Source organism: Lytechinus pictus, unplaced genomic scaffold, assembly GCF_037042905.1.
Source record: "Lytechinus pictus isolate F3 Inbred unplaced genomic scaffold, Lp3.0 scaffold_19, whole genome shotgun sequence".
NCBI classification, from domain to species: domain Eukaryota; kingdom Metazoa; phylum Echinodermata; class Echinoidea; order Temnopleuroida; family Toxopneustidae; genus Lytechinus; species Lytechinus pictus.
In genome coordinates, this window is record NW_026974140.1 from 13959819 (window position 1) to 13968230 (window position 8412).

The 8412-nt window shown below is 34.6% G+C and overlaps 1 long non-coding RNA gene across 2 annotated transcripts; it reads left to right on the top strand.

Annotated features, from left to right (window-relative positions):
- The first annotated feature begins 284 nt into the window (after positions 1-284).
- Positions 285-3990, top strand: LOC135157736 (uncharacterized). 2 transcript variants are annotated; one of them, XR_010296719.1, is made up of 3 exons: positions 285-479; positions 819-1623; positions 2055-3990. It is a non-coding gene; the product is annotated as an uncharacterized LOC135157736 (long non-coding RNA). The 2 variants fall into 2 exon arrangements; XR_010296718.1 differs by having other exon boundaries at positions 417-479; positions 819-1801; positions 2055-2938.
- Positions 3991-8412: the final 4422 nt, after the last annotated feature.

An 8412-nucleotide genomic window follows, 5' to 3' on the forward strand; every position in this document is an offset into this window, starting at 1 on the left:
TTTTGAAAAAAAAAGTTACATGGCAGTCTACTGTATATTGCAGGAGATCATTCCTATACTCGCACTAAATCGCATTAATGTATGCTGCATTTAGATGATATTTTTTGGGGGGTGGGGGCTTCATTTTGTAGATTCTTTGCATGTTATTCTTTAGGTCGAGTAACACCTAAAACCGCGCCTGGGCACCCCCATTTCCGACTCGACTATGATCGACTCGCTTGGGATTCCCCAAGGGATTTTTTTAAAGACAAACAAACACGGGGATCATGCACGATTCCACCAATGAAAATGAAAGGGAACATGGGAATCATGCGTGATCAAATAATTCAACCAATGACAGTAGCTTGTGAATACGTCATGTTTGGGCTCAAAAGTATGACGTATAAATATCATAGTTTGGCAGCATATTTTTCTTTATACTGGATGGACTCGGAGCAGAACTGTATTGTATTCGATAGCATATCGTGAGAGCGAGCTAGGTGGGCCATTATCATTTCCTGCGCCGTCCTGATAGACAAACTTTATAATCCACTAGACAATCATGTTGGAAGATAATGATATGGAATCACTGAACAATTAAGGGATGTGAAACGACCAACCTAAGAAAAATTTATTCAATATTCGTTGTGTTTTTAATGTTATGATGTTAAAAGATACATGTTCTCTCGAAAGAAGAATGCGTGCTGTTTAATTTTTCATTGTGGATTGCAATTTTGTCATCGACTTCAAATAAAAGCATCGCATATTGTTGGAAAAGAGATGAAATAGATAGCAGCTTGCAAATCAACCAACATCTTCTCATTCCTTATTTCATGCAGGTATATACGTGAGAGGAGTTTTCGCCAAGATCGCTTTGAAGGCTACATAATTTACGTTGGACAACGTTGGCCTCCGAGCAACAGTCGTTTGACCAGCTATATATTTCTACAAAACGGAGGAGCGATTGTTGTAAGAAATTATTATTGTCAATATTTTTCCATCAAACAAACCGGATTTTTGGCGTACACTAAGTTGCCTGCAACCCCTCCTTGGATTAAGTTTGATGTCACTGCATCTATTCTTTGATATGACCAAGAAGTTTATACGACTGGAGTTCCAATGGGCAACAAATTTATTCAAGCAGCTGTTTATTTCTGAAGAAAGCACAAACAAAATCTACTGTAGTAATGTTGCCTTTGATATCCGCCGTGCGAAGCTGCCAGTTTCCTGGGAAAAACGAGAAGTGATTTTTTTTTTATATAATATGTATCAATAGGTCTATCTCATCATTTATATCAATAAACGAACTGGAAATTGGGCACCAATCGATATTGTGCTAAGATGTTTTGCTAGATTGTTTCAACTAGGCTTTAATTAGTGAAGAAAATATGGATTTGACCTTCATAAAATCCAGATTTTGACACTTTTCCGATCGTTCCCAACATATACAAAAATAACATACGGATATTAGAATATTAATTCTTGTTCATGATTTATAGTGCACGCACATGCAGAGTCGAGTAAATTTTAGTCACATATTTTAGAAAATATTGCACCATTTCTTTTCCCATGCCCTGCAGGGTAAGAATTATGAACCGCTCATACCAGACCATAATGCAGCTAAAAGCAATTATCATCACAAAGGCCCTGTTAAAGTCCAAGCTGGAGATATTTATATCTCAATAAATAGAGTAAAATTCACAAAGCAAAACGCTGAAAATTTGATCCAAATCGGATAACAAATAACGAAGTTATTGAATTTTAAAGATTTGCATTATTCCGGTGAAACAGTTCTAGGCATGTCTTTATAAATATTCATTAGGTGGGCTGATGATGTCATATCCCCACTTGTTCTTTTGTATTTTATTATATGAAATTAGGTTTATTCCAAATTTTTCTACCAAGAACTAAAACAATTAGTGGACTGACAACTGATAAAGTGCATTAGGTATTTATTGCCGCAACTTATTTCATCATAATGGAGACATATCATTTTGTATGAAATAATGAAACATTTATGATTTCATGTATAAATAACATAAGAAAAAAGGAAAATGGGGATGTGACATCATCAGCCCACCTAATGAATATTCATGACGATGTGCATATAACTGTTTTCACAAAATATTGATAAACTTTAAAATTCAATAACTTTGTTATTTGTTAGCCGATTTTGATGAAATTTTCAGAATTTTGCTATGTGAATTTTACTATATTTATTTGGATATAATATTTTCAGCCCGGACCATCCCTTTAAGCTGAAGTAATTCAGGAATCGGTTTTTTCTTCTCCATTTGCAAGGAAGATTCAATAAAGTAAAGTCTGGCTGACAGTTGGCGGCTTCGAACTTGATTCAAAGGGAATTAGTTTGCTGACTGTGGCTCCATCTCTATTTAAACCTTGATCATACATACCAAGAAAATACAAGTGCAATTTTAGAGCTAGTGGTACGGAGCTTCTTTTGGGGTGCAATTGACGATAAGAAAGAAGTTTTTAACATTAGACTGCAATTGGCTGTATCTTGCACCCTAATCGAGGGCAAATTTGTTAGAGAAAGAGCAAATTAATTTTGAACCATTTTAATGTAAACATTTATGCACCCTAAAAGATTCAATGTTGCATGTTGTATTATACAAACTGATTTTCATGGGTGCAAACAAGACCAAAACCAGCCTTTCTCACTCTTTTATTCATCGGGTGCAAGTTCGCACCCAAAAGTAAAAGTATACACTTTTAAAGGGGGGATCCAGGCTAAAAAATACCACAGTTTGAAGTGGTAAAGAAAAATCAGACAAAATACTGAAAAGTTCTTCAAAATTGGACAAGGAATAACAAAGTTCTGGCATTGTTTCAGAGAAACGGTTCTATGCAAGTCTTCATGAATATTTAATGAGTAAACTCCTGTCTATCCCCACTTTGCATTTTATTACATGAATTGTGTTTACTCATATTTATCGTCAAGAGCTAAAAAAAAAAAAAGGTTTTAGTGCATTAGATAAGATATTCATTGCTGCAAATTATTTTATCAGAAGGGAGAAATATCATACACACATGTATGAAATAATTGATTTCAAGTAACTACAAAAGAATAAGTAAAGTGAGGATATGACATCAGCTCACCTAAAGAATATTCATGACATTATGCACAAAAACTGTTTTCACAAAATATTGCTAAACTTTAAAATTCAATTTGCTATAAGATTTTGATGATATTGTCAGCATTTTCCCAGTGATTTTACTCTATTTATTTAGATATGATTATTTTCAGTCTGGAGTACCCATTCAAACAATCATGATAGCGTCAAAATAACGAAATGTGTTGGTGAATGTAATTATATGTCCAACTGAAAGAAAGTGGCAAAATAGACCTTATTTTTGCCAAGCATCTATCAAAATTTTAGCTGAATTTGGAGTTTGACCATTGTTTTTTGTTCGGATACATTAGTATTCAACAACAGATTGGTTACTTGATCGATCTTGTTTGGAACTGTCGCATTAGGGTTGCACCGGACCGTTTGTGTGAATTTCTTTCCTGTTTTTAAACACAGCTGACGTTAGTAAAGAATGAATATAACCGGCGATCGCGATTTTAAAAACTGCTATGATGTCATGAAGAGAATGGATACAGCCATGAGTGATTGTGGATCTGCGCATCCCCAAAACGGCACGTTTTCACAACATTCGGACAAAGGAAAGTCTCGTAGATTTTGAGGTTTTGAACCTGTACATGTGAATTTACCGGGATGTAGTCATCTTGGTCCAGAAGACTATCATCACCCCTGTATCATAATTCGTTTGTTCTTCGTTTAAATCTGTTGATGATGAAAAGACTGACTTTTTGAAAATAGGAAACTGAACCCAGTTGGTTTTAAAAGCCTTTCAAATATGGATTGAGCTTTAGAAAATAGTGTTTATTGCTGTATTTTTTTATTTGAAACCACATTGTCGTGTCAGTTAAATTATTGATAATTTATCATTATTCAAAATATTATTGTGTTACTCTTTCCTTCATGTATGGTTGTGGTTGTACAATATATTCACCTGTAGTGCATTTGTGTATGTGTGTAGAGAGAGGGGGCAGTATTAGGCAGGTAAAGTAGCTTCTTTCATCCAAGGGGGAGGCGCGATAGCTCAGTCGGTAGAGCGGGGGATTCGTATTCCGGTGACCCGGGTTCGATTCCCACTTGCTGCGCTAGTGCCCTTTGGTAAGGCATTACTCCTCATTACCAGGTCCTTCGGAGAGGACCTTAAGCCGTCGGTCCTCTGGTTGCTTGCTTACAAGCATTCATGCTTTCTTAGCAATCAGGTAAAAAATCCCCACCAATCAATCGATCAAAAAAAAAGTGATATTCATGACTACAGAGGTTTTGCATATTTTGCAAGAAGACGAATTGTTCTTTCAATTCGTGTGTTTGAATTTATTTAAAGAATGTGATGTAGGTTTTTAAATCGCGATAAAGCTGAATATGTATGCTTTAAAATTGTATAGGTTTCAAAATGAGAATTGGTATAATCGGGTCAAGATCACACTTTTCTTTGGCCAAGTACATTAAGCAGCTTGAAAACAAGATTACTGCCTTCTGATTGGTCAAATATAGACACCCACCAAAATTCCAAAGGTCTCCTGCTGAGAATATCTTCAAGTTATCCGCGCCTGTTGTTTTTGAAGCATTATCCAGCCAATCAGAATGGATTTCATGCTAGGCCTACTCCAAAATTTTAGAAATCTTGTCTTCTACCTTTGTGGGGAAAGTGTGAAATTGACCCGATTAAAAGGTTCCACAAGAGTGACATTGTGAGAAAGTAAAGAACTTCAGCTTTTGTGGTGAGAAGCTAAAAAAAAGTTTTGCACAATTTGCAAAAAAAAACAGAGGGGGAATCAGTTTTAGGCACATTTTCAGGCCTGAAATCCACTTATTTATCAAAATAATCAGTACTAAATAAATGACCAATATGTAAGAGAAACATATACTCTGTCCAATAGTGCAATGAAAGTTAATTTGACTTTCTTGAGGGTAAAGTAGGTAAATTCTTAGAGAAAGAAAATCTCACTGTCTACGAGATTTTGCAGGGAAGATCGATCGAGAATTCAGCGACGAGAGGATTTGTATGAATCTGGCATATTTGCTCATTAGCATATAGGGACCTGCGGTCTGACGGGGGGGGGGGGGGGGGTGTAAAAATATGGAATGGTTCATGAGATATTAAACACGAACAACATTTAACTAAAATATTTTGCTTAAACCGAAACATATAATAAACAAATTAATGTCTAAAAGAAGAAGAAGACAGGTTGAAGGTAATATATAAATTAAACAAAACGAATTGATTGATTTTAATGGAGCCATTCATTATTCTTACTGCTTATAGCTTTTGTCGTTCGTGTTTTCCCCCTCTTACATGACTGGCACTTACCTATTTATTTGTTGCAGTGAAAGGGTCAATTTGCCCATTGCAAGAAAAAGAAAGAAAATTAAAACAATCTGTACAGATAATAAAGAAAGAAGTAAAGGGGGAGGGACAAGACTTAATTCTTTTAAAAAGGGAGAGGAAATTCGAAAAAAAAGGAGTAAAACTGGAAAAGAAAAAAATGACAAAAATTATATTAAGAAGGAGAAGACGACATAAATTTACTAATAAAAAAAATGAAAAAAGAAAAAAAAGAACTGAAAACGAAAGAGAAAAGAAAATAAAAGAAAGAAAACAACAAAAGCAAACAAATAAGAACAAAGAAAACAGAAAAAGAAGACGAAATATAAAATTATTTTTTAAAGAATGAAAGAAATAAGATTGCAAATGAAAACGAAAGAGAACAGAAAAGAAAAAAAAAGAAAGAACAGAAAAAAGAAAACAAGAGAAAAAATTATTTTAAAAAATTCAGAGAACATTACATTAAAACAATAGGTTAAAAGCCAGTCGTGCAAGAAAATAAATATTGTCTCAATATTACTTAAATAATTGTTGGATGTACACATAGGTGTCGATCCAGGGGGGGCGTGGGGGCTATATATTCCAGGTGGAGATGGCCTGTGTTACCCTCCCTCCCAGTAATTTGAGGTCGAACAATATTTTAATATGATGAATCATATTTTCATTTTTATGACAAATATGATTATTATAGGATCATGATGATGGTTATATCGTATTACGCATGGTGACCATTGATATTGCTTTTCTCATAAGATTTGTGTTTATTGCTATTGAAGGAAACCATTCCTTTCTGAAACTGTTAAAGATAGATGAATGGAGAAAAAATCTAGGATCAATGAAATAGGATATGCTCATGTATATGTTTTTATACAAGACATTATTTTTTTTAATTCACACCTCCCCACGATGTGCCAAGTTTAATTTACCACCATTTTGAATATCACTTTTTTTTCTTTATTTAGATTTATGATGTAAATAAGTGGAGAGCATACAAACAAAAAGAAAAACTGAAAGTGTATTAAATGAATATATCCAAGAAAACCGTTAAGACTCTTCAAAATGGCTCATTTTTAGGTCATTTTTTCAACAATATCAAGATCGCGGTCGCTTATTGATCTAGTCCTTACGGAGTATCTATCAAATAAACCTAACATACTTAAAACATCGACTTTAAGGATTACCCCCCCCCCCCAAAAAAAAAAAAAAAAAAAAAAAAAATCTAGAAAAGAGAAAATGGTGTGAAAAAAAGATGAAATATATATATTATGAAAGATTTTCAAAATATATAATATATCGCAAAATTAGATGTTGAATAGGTCCCATTTTTTTATCGCTTGCCTCGCTCGCTCACAGCATTTTTAATTTTTAATTAAAAAAAAAATTTATTTACCAATATAAAAACAATACATATAAAATTACAACATAATATAATACATGATAAAATAACATTGGATGGATCGCCCTACTCAGCTGAGCCATTACAGCACAACTGTTCTGCTGAGGGGTACAGCTATATTAAATAAACAACATGAAATTCATATTACAAAAATAAATTCATTAATAAATTTGTTTAACATAAAGGCAATATCAGCTAAAGGGAGAAAGAACAGCAATCCCACCCCACCCTACAGTAAAAACCGAGTACCTAACCCCTCCCACCACCCACCCAAAAGTGCCCCAAGTTATATGTTTGAACTTTGGTTTAAAGGGAAATAGTTTTCAGGATTTGGTCATTAAGTTTCCTAATGATTGTATTATAATTGCGAGATCATTTTATAAAAGAAGATAAAGAATTAAATTGTGAGGCCCCACGGTATGAAAACATTCGACGACACGAATTTTTAAAATACTTTTTGCATTTTTCGCCATGAATGGCTACCTTAAGAAAATATAAATTTGAGACTCGTAAAGCCCGGGGTAAAGCCCCCTCCATCTAAACTAAAAGAAAAAAAATCCATCACAGATAACAATATTTGTGTCAGTCATTGACCCCCCCCCCCCCATCATGAACACTGATCGACACCTATAGATGTACATTTAATCTTTATTAAAGCTTTCATGGCCCGGTTTCATGGCCATTCATTCTACAACACAAATACAACAAATGACGATGCAACAGGGCTCTCACTGCTGCAAGAAAAAGCAGCGGGGCAAAAGAACTCCTCGGACCTATGTACACGCGTGATCGATTCTCATGTTTTTGGCATGTGTGGTGTCGAGATTTTTCTTTCAGGAAATCACGGTTTTTTAATTCAGATATACAGAGGAGCTAAAAAGTTAGTGAACCCTGCGCAGATAAGGAACATATTTAAAAGTGTTCAAGTACTGCCATGTTATAGATATTTAATTGTGAACATGGTGAAGCCAGGTAATAAAATACTCGATTTGATAAAGTTTTTTTGTCGGGGAAAGCCCGACATTAAAGTGTTGTTGTCTACATCATAGGCGGATCCAGGGGGGAGGGCGAGGGGCACGCCCCCCCCCCTATTGGCGGAGCAAAAAAAAAGAAAAAAAGGAAAGTTAGAAATAAAAGGAAAAGAGAGGAGAAAAAAGAAGAGGACGACGATTGAATAAAAAAGATTAAAATGAGGGGAAGACTTGGAAAATAAAAAGAATCTTTCATGCCACTATATAAAATTTTCGCTTGCGCTTCGCGCTCGCATTGCCTGTTAGGTGATTTACATAACTTGTTCAATGTGGAGCTTAAATATCAAGTTTGGAAGTCAATATACAAAACATGTTTCACTTCGGAAATCGAACTTTCATTATTTTGTGTGATTTACAAATTGATTTTTATAAAGTGCTAAAATTGCAGTTCTATGGTCAGAATATTAACACTTTTTGCTCGCGCTGCGCGCTCGCAAATTTTAATTTATCAGGTACTTTTCGTGTATTCCGTGAAATTTTCAAAATATCCCTTTTCAGGCCTGATTGTCAAAACGTATCAGGTAGCACTGCACGCTCGCATTTCTATTGGCGAGTTATGTATATGTGTCAATATTG